Here is a 10,166-nt window from a genome sequence, read left to right on the forward strand (position 1 = left end):
CTCTTACTCTCCCACCCTGGTTGTTTATGTGTGGAAGCTTTGACTAAAACAAACCACACTTAAGAGCACGTGAAAGTGCAGCAGAGATTCTGGCCTTCATGCTGAATGTCTATTTGCTTTGTTCGGTTTTTTTTTCCAGTTTTTTTTTCAAAGACATATTAATTTGACAGCTAAAATGTGCAAACTTTAGTGATATTTAATTTGGTAGACTGCTTTACATGATTCTACACCCAGCTTATCTTTGTGCTTTAGTGCCTGAATGAACAAAAAATACTTAATACAAATTCTTAGATGAGGACCGTGCACACTTTTGACAGTTTTTAAGATAACAATAACAATAGGGTTTGTTTCTGTTTGCAATACAGCCTTCTGCTTTACAAATGGGATAATATATTTATATTAGCCAGCACACAATTTGTCATTCTTCTTGCACTATAATATATAATCCTGATATATAGTGTAGATTACCTAAAACTGCCTAAAATGACTTCATATGTTTTTCATGGGTAAGTGCTCAATATTCAGTTTGTGAAAGCTCTACAGTGCATGGTAAGAATTATTGTATTGATAAAACGAACAAATAAATGCTCGCATAAATGATTTGTGGAGTTCCCTAAGGTTCAATGTTAGGCCTGGTATTATTTTCTTTATGTTCGCTTTTGGTGAAATCACACTCAAACGCTTGCTTTTCATTTCAGTGCAGATGATATCCAGTTGCATCTCAATCCCAATAATACCTCTGACCACTCGTACATTTTTCCATTATTTTTTTTTAAATCTTTGAATATCACATTAGCAAGCTATGTTCTTTTTTTATCGTGTATATTTTCATTTGTGTTTTAAAGAGGCTGAAGTTGTCCCATATGTATTTGTCTCATCACAACTGGTACATGTTACTCAGTAGTTACCCTACAGATATAAGTAAGCACAGAATTAGACCCAGTTAAAAAAGACTAGAGGACTATAGCTTCAGCGTCAGATCCATTAAATGTAAAACTCAGACTTTTTTTTTAATTGAATGATTACTGTTTTTCTTTTTTAAAATTGTATCTCCTTGCTTCGTCCTCACCTTCACAACATTGGCTATATAAGCTCCTGTACCAGTAGTTGTTAGTATACAGTGGGGCAAAAAAGTATTTAGTCAGCCACCGATTGTGCAAGTTCCCCCACTTAAAATGATGACAGAGGTCAGTAAGTTGCACCAGAGGTACACTTCAACTGTGAGAGACAGAATGTGAAAAAAAAAATCCATGAATTCACATGGTAGGATTTGTAAAGAATTAATTCGTAAATTAGGTTGGAAAATAAGTATTTGGTCACCTCAAACAAGGAAAATCTCTGGCTCTCACAGACCTGTAACGTCTTCTGTAAGACGCTTTTCTGTCCCCCACTCGTTACCTGTATGAATGGCACCTGTTTGAACTCATCATCTGTATAAAAGACACCTGTCCACAGCCTCAAACAGTCAGACTCCAAACTCCGCCATGGCCAAGACCAAAGAGCTTTCGAAGGACACCAGGAAAAGTATTGTAGACCTGCACCAGACTGGGAAGAGTGAATCTACAATAGGCAAGCAGCTTGGTGTGAAAAAATCAACTGTGGGAGCAATCATCAGAAAATGGAAGACATACAAGACCACTGATAATCTCCCTCGATCTGGGGCTCCACGCAAGATCTCATCCCGTGGGGTCAAAATGATCATGAGAACGGTGAGCAAAGATCCCAGAACCACACGGGGGGACCTGGTGAATGACCTGCAGAGAGCTGGGACCAAAGTAACAAAGGTCACCATCAGTAACACACTACAACGGCAGGGAATCAAATCCCGCAGTGCCAGACGTGTTCCGCTGCTTAAGCCAGTGCATGTCCAGGCCCGTCTGAAGTTTGCCAGAGAGCACATGGATGATACAGCAGAGGATTGGGAGAATGTCATGTGGTCAGATGAAACCAAAGTAGAACTTTTTGGTATAAACTCAACTCGTCGTGTTTGGAGGAAGAAGAATACTGAGTTGCATCCCAAGAACACCATACCTACTGTGAAGCATGGGGGTGGAAACATCATGCTATGGGGCTGTTTTTCTGCCAAGGGGACAGGACGACTGATCCGTGTTAAGGACAGAATGAATGGGGCCATGTATCGTGAGATTTTGAGCCAAAACCTCCTTCCATCAGTGAGAACTTTGAAGATGAAACGAGGCTGGGTCTTCCAACATGACAATGATCCAAAACACACCGCCCGGGCAACAAAGGAGTGGCTCTGTAAGAAGCATTTGAAAGTCCTGGAGTGGCCTAGCCAGTCTCCAGACCTCAACCCCATAGAAAATCTGTGGCGGGAGTTGAAAGTCCGTGTTGCTCGGTGACAGCCCCAAAACATCACTGCTCTCGAGAAGATCTGCATGGAGGAATGGGCCAAAATACCAGCTACTGTGTGTGCAAACCTGGTAAAGACCTATAGTAAACGTTTGACCTCTGTTATTGCCAACAAAGGTTATGTTACAAAGTATTGAGTTGTATTTTTGTTATTGACCAAATACTTATTTTCCACCCTGATTTACGAATAAATTCTTTACAAATCCTACCTATCCTAGTTCTTTTTTTTTTTTTTTCTCTCTCTTCCCCCCCCTTCTCACCGTCTCTTCTCCCCTTTGGTTTTCTTTCTTTCTCTCCCCCTCTTTCTCTCATTCATTCCCCCTGTCCTATTTATTAAAAAAAAAAAAAAAAAAAAAAAAAATGACAAAGGATGAACTGAAGCTCTGCCATCACGTAATGTCGCATACTGCTGTTTCTGATGTCATTTAGAAAAAAAACAAAAAAAAAAACAAAACAAAACAAAAAAAAACAAATCCTACCATGTGGATTCATGGACTTTTTTTTCACATTCTGTCTCTCACAGTTGAAGTGTACCTCTGGTGCAAATTACTGACCTCTGTCATCATTTTAAGTGGGGGAACTTGCACAATCGGTGGCTGACTAAATACTTTTTTGCCCCACTGTAACTGTTCAAGATATATCAAGACCAGTTCCAAGGATACCGCGTTTTCTCAGTATTTGATTGACAGGTAATTACTGAGAAGTACAAAAATAACAAAGAAGAAGCTATGCATGGCATAAACGAAGATGCCCTGGATTCACCTTGTAAGCTTTAGTGGATCAAGTTATGTTTTCTTAAGAGCTATGCTCAGAGGTCTAAGTGACGTATCGTTTCAAATAGTGCAGTCACTGACTTCTAGAGACCAGGTGTGCTGGAGAGAGGAACATCTGTAACAAGCTTTTGTGGTTGAGTGGGAGGTTCTCTGCCAGCCTTTTTCTTGCTTGATGTCATAGCTTTATCAGTTTCAGCATTCACTGCAGCAACAGCTGACAGAGCATCAGGCCAACAAACAACTCAAATTCCTCCTGTGAAAAAAATCATGTGTTTTTCCCCTTTGTGTGTGTGTGAAGTTTTGTTTTCATTCAAGAATGGCTACAAAGGAACTTCTGTAAACATCACTGACCATTGCAAAATTAGGAGGCTCGAGGGAATATGTTCTCTACAGGGCAATAAAGGGGATCAAATAGAGCATGCCATTAAAATACAGTATGAGTGTCTCGTTTTTCTAACATATGGGGCTCGGAAACCATCAGAGATGCTGCAGCGACTGTCACACATATAAAAACGACGTTGATCAAATTGAGTGATATTTTATTAAATTAAAACTCATCTTTAAAAAAACAAAACAAACCAGATTTTTGTCTTTTAGTTAGACAAATTTGACATGACACCCTACAGGCAATCAGCCTGAGAGCTCGTGTGTGAGGTTGGGGCAAACCAGGACAGTAGCAGCTTCCCTGAGGAGTTGTTTGCTGAACACACACGAGGAGAGAACACGGACGATGGTGTTTACGATTTGACCTGATTTATAAAAACCCTCTGAAATTTGTTTCAGCTCCAGATGTCTGTTAACAGACCAGGACAGCAATGAAATCTCCTAGACAAATGTACGTTCAGTCACAGTATCCACTGGTGGTTTTGGGCCAGCAGTGACATTCTGCAAGAGATATTATGTATTCTAGGGGGAAAAGCTAAAAATGTTTGGTAGAAAAGTGCAAGAAAAGAAGACTTTAAAGAAATTATAAATCCTAGAGCAATATAGACTTCCTACAAATAATAGAGTTAAAATAAATTATTAAGACTAGTTTCTGAATTGTCTTGAGTGCTTTTCATTTCTGTCAGCTTTGTCTTCAGTGGATTTGAAGTCTTTTGTGTTTTGTTACTCGTCCCGAAAGCACTATATAAATAAATGTCACTTATTTGCTAGTATTAAAGGTATTAAAGGAGAATGCAAAGTAAACAACTCTTCTTTGTATGTTTATTTCTGTATAAACCCCTAAAGGTGTAGCACTTTTGCAGCCAAGAGTCTTAAAAGATTCAATGTAAACAAGTGTAGAGATCAAAATATCATCTTCAGAGAAGCTGAATGTCTCTCTCTTGATATATCCAACAAATCACAGAATCACCAATGACTTTATGCTGTGATAGGAAACAGCTGTTGACTCTCCAGCCCTCCAGGTGGTTTACTTCACCTGGTCTCCACCTCTCAACTGACAAACACTTGTGATGGTGGTTAGTCATTCTGACCTGAGGAGAAGAGAGGAGACTGAACCTCATGTCTAAGTCATGTCTGATACCTCATTCATTTACAGCTTACTGACAGCTGTTCATTTTTTTTCTGCTGCAGTTCTCACTTTGAAAAAAAGTTTATGTATGCTTAGCCAGTAATGACCTAATTCAAGTGGGAAAATGCATCAGGCAATAGCTAGAGGCCACTCTCATAATAATACAGATACATACATAGAATGTTGTAAATATAAGTGAAAAGATTGGTACCTCAGTTCTTAACACATGTGTGAAAGCCACTTATAGACAATTGATAGACTGATTGCAGTTTTTCTGTCTTGTATTGTCTCCGTTACATATTTTTTGCAATGGATGGTTCATGGTTTTAGGCAGTATGGTAGTGCAAAATTTAGCACTGTCACTATACAGCAACAAGGTTCCTCTTTGAACTTTCTAGTCAACTTGGGCCTTTCGTGTGGAATTTGTATGTTATGTGCCTGAGTGGGAAGTCTGACCTCCTTAAACAGTTTGAGGACATATTTGTTAAACAATTAGTCATTTTCCCTCCTTGGTGTCATGTGCCTTGTTAGTGTTACAAGATCTCAGGTGTGAATGGGGACCACGTGTGTTAAATTTGGTTTTATTGCTCTCACATTCAAACTTGCTCAGTGTCATAGAGGCTGTCTTTAGAAAATAGATGTATTAGTGCTGCTAGCATTGCTTCAGAGGTTGAAGGGGTGGGGCGGTCAGCCTGTCAGTGCTCAGACCATACACTGCACAATGCATCACTGCATGCATTGGTCTGCATGGCTGTAGTCCCAGAAGGAAGCCTTTTCTAAAGATAATGCACAAGAAAGAGAAACAAGGCAAAAAACGTTTGCTGAAGACAAGCAGACTAAGGACATAGATTACTGTTGTCTGATGAGACCAAGATAAACTTATTTAGTTTCAGGTGGTGGGAACCAGGTGAATGGTCATGGTAGTGCTGCATGAGTGCTGCCGGCACTGGGGAGCTACAGTTCATTGAGGAAACCATGAACCTCGGGATGTAATTTTACATACTGACGTAAAGCATGATCTCCTCCCTTCGGAAACTAGGCTGCAGAGCAGTATTTAAACATGATAATGACCCCAAACAAACCCCTGAGATGACCACTGCCTTGCTCAATAAACTGAGGGTAAAGGGTCTTGACTGGCCAAGCATGTCTCCTTAAACCCTGTTGAGCATCAATTGGGGATGAGGGGAGGGAGACACGACAAAAGACACACGATACAGTGCAATATTTGCAAATCTCATAAATCCATATTTTATTGACAGCTGAATATAGAATATAAATATTTAAACTGAGAATATCTACCACTTTAAGAGAAACATTGGCACACTTTGAATTTGATGGAACCAACATGTCTCAAAATAACTGGGGCAAAAAAATTATATTTTGTAATTATTTAACACTTTATGTTAATTGTAATACAAAGTGCAATAATAGATCAGGATAAAAAAAATCATGAAACTAACTTCAGAAAAACCGAAAGTAAAATAAAGGCCATACAAAAAAGACAAGTCCAACAACATCATTATTAAGTCCTGTTAAGGTTGAAGACACTATAAAGGTGCAGAGCGTTTCCTGTTTGATTGTCTACATTGCGAATATGCAGTTCTCTGTGTTTTCCACTAGAGGAGGCTGTTGCATTTTAAAAGCTGAGTGATGCTCCTCACAAAGTGAGTGGAGAGACATCAACCTACATGTAAAACCAAACCGTTCAAAATCATCCTCACAAGAACTTTAAATTAATTTTACACTTTTGAATTGGCATATACTCAAATGATGCATTGGGCAGGAAAAAAAAGGAAAAAGCATGTATGACCACGTACAGTGGGGCAAAAAAGTATTTAGTCAGCCACCGATTGTGCAAGTTCCCCCACCTAAAATGATGACAGAGGTCAGTAATTTGCACCAGAGGTACACTTCAACTGTGAGAGACAGAATGTGAAAAAAAAAAAATCCATGAATCCACATGGTAGGATTTGTAAAGAATTTATTCGTAAATCAGGGTGGAAAATAAGTATTTGGTCAATAACAAAAATACAACTCAATACTTTGTAACATAACCTTTGTTGGCAATAACAGAGGTCAAACGTTTACTATAGGTCTTTACCAGGTTTGCACACACAGTAGCTGGTATTTTGGCCCATTCCTCCATGCAGATCTTCTCGAGAGCAGTGATGTTTTGGGCCTGTCGCCGAGCAACACGGACTTTCAACTCCCGCCACAGATTTTCTATGGGGTTGAGGTCTGGAGACTGGCTAGGCCACTCCAGGACTTTCAAATGCTTCTTACGGAGCCACTCCTTTGTTGCCCGGGCGGTGTGTTTTGGATCATTGTCATGTTGGAAGACCCAGCCTCGTTTCATCTTCAAAGTTCTCACTGATGGAAGGAGGTTTTGGCTCAAAATCTCACGATACATGGCCCCATTCATTCTGTCCTTAACACGGATCAGTCGTCCTGTCCCCTTGGCAGAAAAACAGCCCCATAGCATGATGTTTCCACCCCCATGCTTCACAGTAGGTATGGTGTTCTTGGGATGCAACTCAGTATTCTTCTTCCTCCAAACACGACGAGTTGAGTTTATACCAAAAAGTTCTACTTTGGTTTCATCTGACCACATGACATTCTCCCAATCCTCTGCTGTATCATCCATGTGCTCTCTGGCAAACTTCAGACGGGCCTGGACATGCACTGGCTTCAGCAGCGGAACACGTCTGGCACTGCGGGATTTGATTCCCTGCCGTTGTAGTGTGTTACTGATGGTGACCTTTGTTACTTTGGTCCCAGCTCTCTGCAGGTCATTCACCAGGTCCCCCCGTGTGGTTCTGGGATCTTTGCTCACCGTTCTCATGATCATTTTGACCCCACAGGATGAGATCTTGCGTGGAGCCCCAGATCGAGGGAGATCATCAGTGGTCTTGTATGTCTTCCATTTTCTGATGATTGCTCCCACAGTTGATTTTTTCACACCAAGCTGCTTGCCTATTGTAGATTCACTCTTCCCAGTCTGGTGCAGGGCTACAATACTTTTCCTGGTGTCCTTCGAAAGCTCTTTGGTCTTGGCCATGGCGGAGTTTGGAGTCTGACTGTTTGAGGCTGTGGACAGGTGTCTTTTATACAGATGATGAGTTCAAACAGGTGCCATTCATACAGGTAACGAGTGGGGGACAGAAAAGCGTCTTACAGAAGAAGTTACAGGTCTGTGAGAGCCAGAGATTTTCCTTGTTTGAGGTGACCAAATACTTATTTTCCACCCTAATTTACGAATAAATTCTTTACAAATCCTACCATGTGGATTCATGGATTTTTTTTTCACATTCTGTCTCTCACAGTTGAAGTGTACCTCTGGTGCAAATTACTGACCTCTGTCATCATTTTAAGTGGGGGGACTTGTACAATCAGTGGCTGACTAAATACTTTTTTGCCCCACTGTATATGGGGGTCCATCTTAACCTCAGGCACAGACAATGCAAGAATCAGCCAATATACCTGTTCAATTAAATATTGATGTTTCAACAGATTTAAGCATGTTACCTATAAATCATTTAAATTATATGTACATATGTCAAAGATATTCAGAAAACATGCTTTTGCATTTTAGGGTTTTGAATGTAATTTCTTCTACCTAGAGAGTAAATCTTAAATGTAAATGAAATTGAGATTCACAGGAAGTTTAAAATGCAAATTACCTGCTACAGTTAATTTAACACTTTTTCACCAAACACATCAGAGATAAACTTGTTGTTGCTGCACAGAGATGCACTGGGCTTGTGCTGGGGGACAATGCCCCAGTCTCTGTGTTCTACCATCCTCTCCCTGCTATGATGATGTACTGTTAGACAATTGTAAATTTGTAGACTAAACTTAAAATATATTTATATTATTTTTCTGTTTTTTTGGGGTACCACGGTGGTTAGCACTGTTGCCGCACAGCAAGAAGGTCCTGAGTTAAATTCCACCATCAGGCCGGGGTCTTTCTGTGTGGAGTTTGCATGTTCTCCCCGTGTTTGCGTGGGTTCTCTCCGGGTACTCCGGCTTCCTCCCACCGTCCAAAGACATGCAGTTTGTGGGGATAGGTTAATTGGATAATCCAAATTGCCACTAGGTGTGAATGTGCGAGTGAATGTGAATGGTTGTCTGTCCCTGTGTGTTGGCCCTGCGACAGACTGGCGACCTGTCCAGGGTGTACCCCGCCTCTCACCCTATGACAGCTGGGATTGGCTCCAGCGCCCCCCGCGACCCTGAAAAGGATAAGCGGAAGCGAATGGATGTTTTTTGGGGTTTTTCTTTTTTTTTGGTTTGTAGCTTTTTAACAATCCCTGTGTGGCTAAATAATGTAATGATTTGCATGTTTACCTAACAAGTGAAGGACAAGGCACGACTCTACTGGGGTTCATGAAGGGGATCTAGCTTTCTCCATAACTCTAATATGATAACCTAATACTTTTTCTGTCAGTGTTATTCAAGACATTAATGTACATCCAGCTTGGAACATGATTTAGCTTAGGTCTTAGGTCTGTTAGGTCTTAGGTCTGTCAATAGGACAGTGGCCCTGTGCCCAAAAAAAAGGCCCACAAAGAAACGGCTTCCAAGTTTGGTGTGGAAAAACCTGACAGAGTGAAAGATGAAAACCCCTGACCTAACTCCATCCAGCATCTCTGGGGCTTATTTCTCCAGTGTTGTGGCTGAATCCCTGCAGCTGAGTTCTAAGATGTGCTGGAAGTAGAAAACAGGCTTTAAAAGCAGCAGATTCATGGCATGTAATGTTTGTTTGTTTGCCCACATACTTTTGTGATGCAATATTATAGAGCTGTTAGCAGCATTAAGCAGCTCATCAGTGATTCCTTTTTTTAATATTAATTTCATGTTTAAAAATAACTTAAAACATATTAAAACAATGAACCACTGTTAAGTTAACATGACTTCATTCCTCAGATGTAACTGCTGAACAATACTGTTTAAAGTGTGAATCCAGGTCTGCCTCGGGCAGCATAATTATGTGCTTGCTTACTGTAAATTAACTTGAATACATTTAAGAGAGTGGACTCAAGTCTCACGAGCTTTGCTCAACACTTTATTTGTTTTCCAAGTAACCATGGAAATGGTGTGCCAGGCTCTTGGAGAAAAACAGCTTATGGGCAACACTGGAGGCATTAGACCTTATTTACAGAGACAGAGATACAAATAAATACTAGAGAGGGTTTGCAGGGCACTGCTGCTGGAAATGATTTTTCTGTTCCGCTCTCACTCCAGCTTCATTCTTACTGTATGTATTTTTTTTTCCACAAAAGTAATCCCAGCTGGCTGGTTTCTGCACTGCACATCAATGAAACCAGTCACCGAGTATCTACTGTGAATCATTACACAATTAGATTTGCTATGACTCAATATCACAAGTATAAAAGAACAAGCAGCCCACTGTTAGGTTCTGACTTTCATGGGGAAGCACATGCTAGTAGTGATCACTTTATCCATGCTTGTAAAACTGTAGGTAATAAAACATAAACAAATGCACAACG

Source organism: Rhamphochromis sp. 'chilingali', assembly GCF_963969265.1.
Source record: "Rhamphochromis sp. 'chilingali' genome assembly, chromosome: 2".
Classification (NCBI taxonomy): domain Eukaryota; kingdom Metazoa; phylum Chordata; class Actinopteri; order Cichliformes; family Cichlidae; genus Rhamphochromis; species Rhamphochromis sp. 'chilingali'.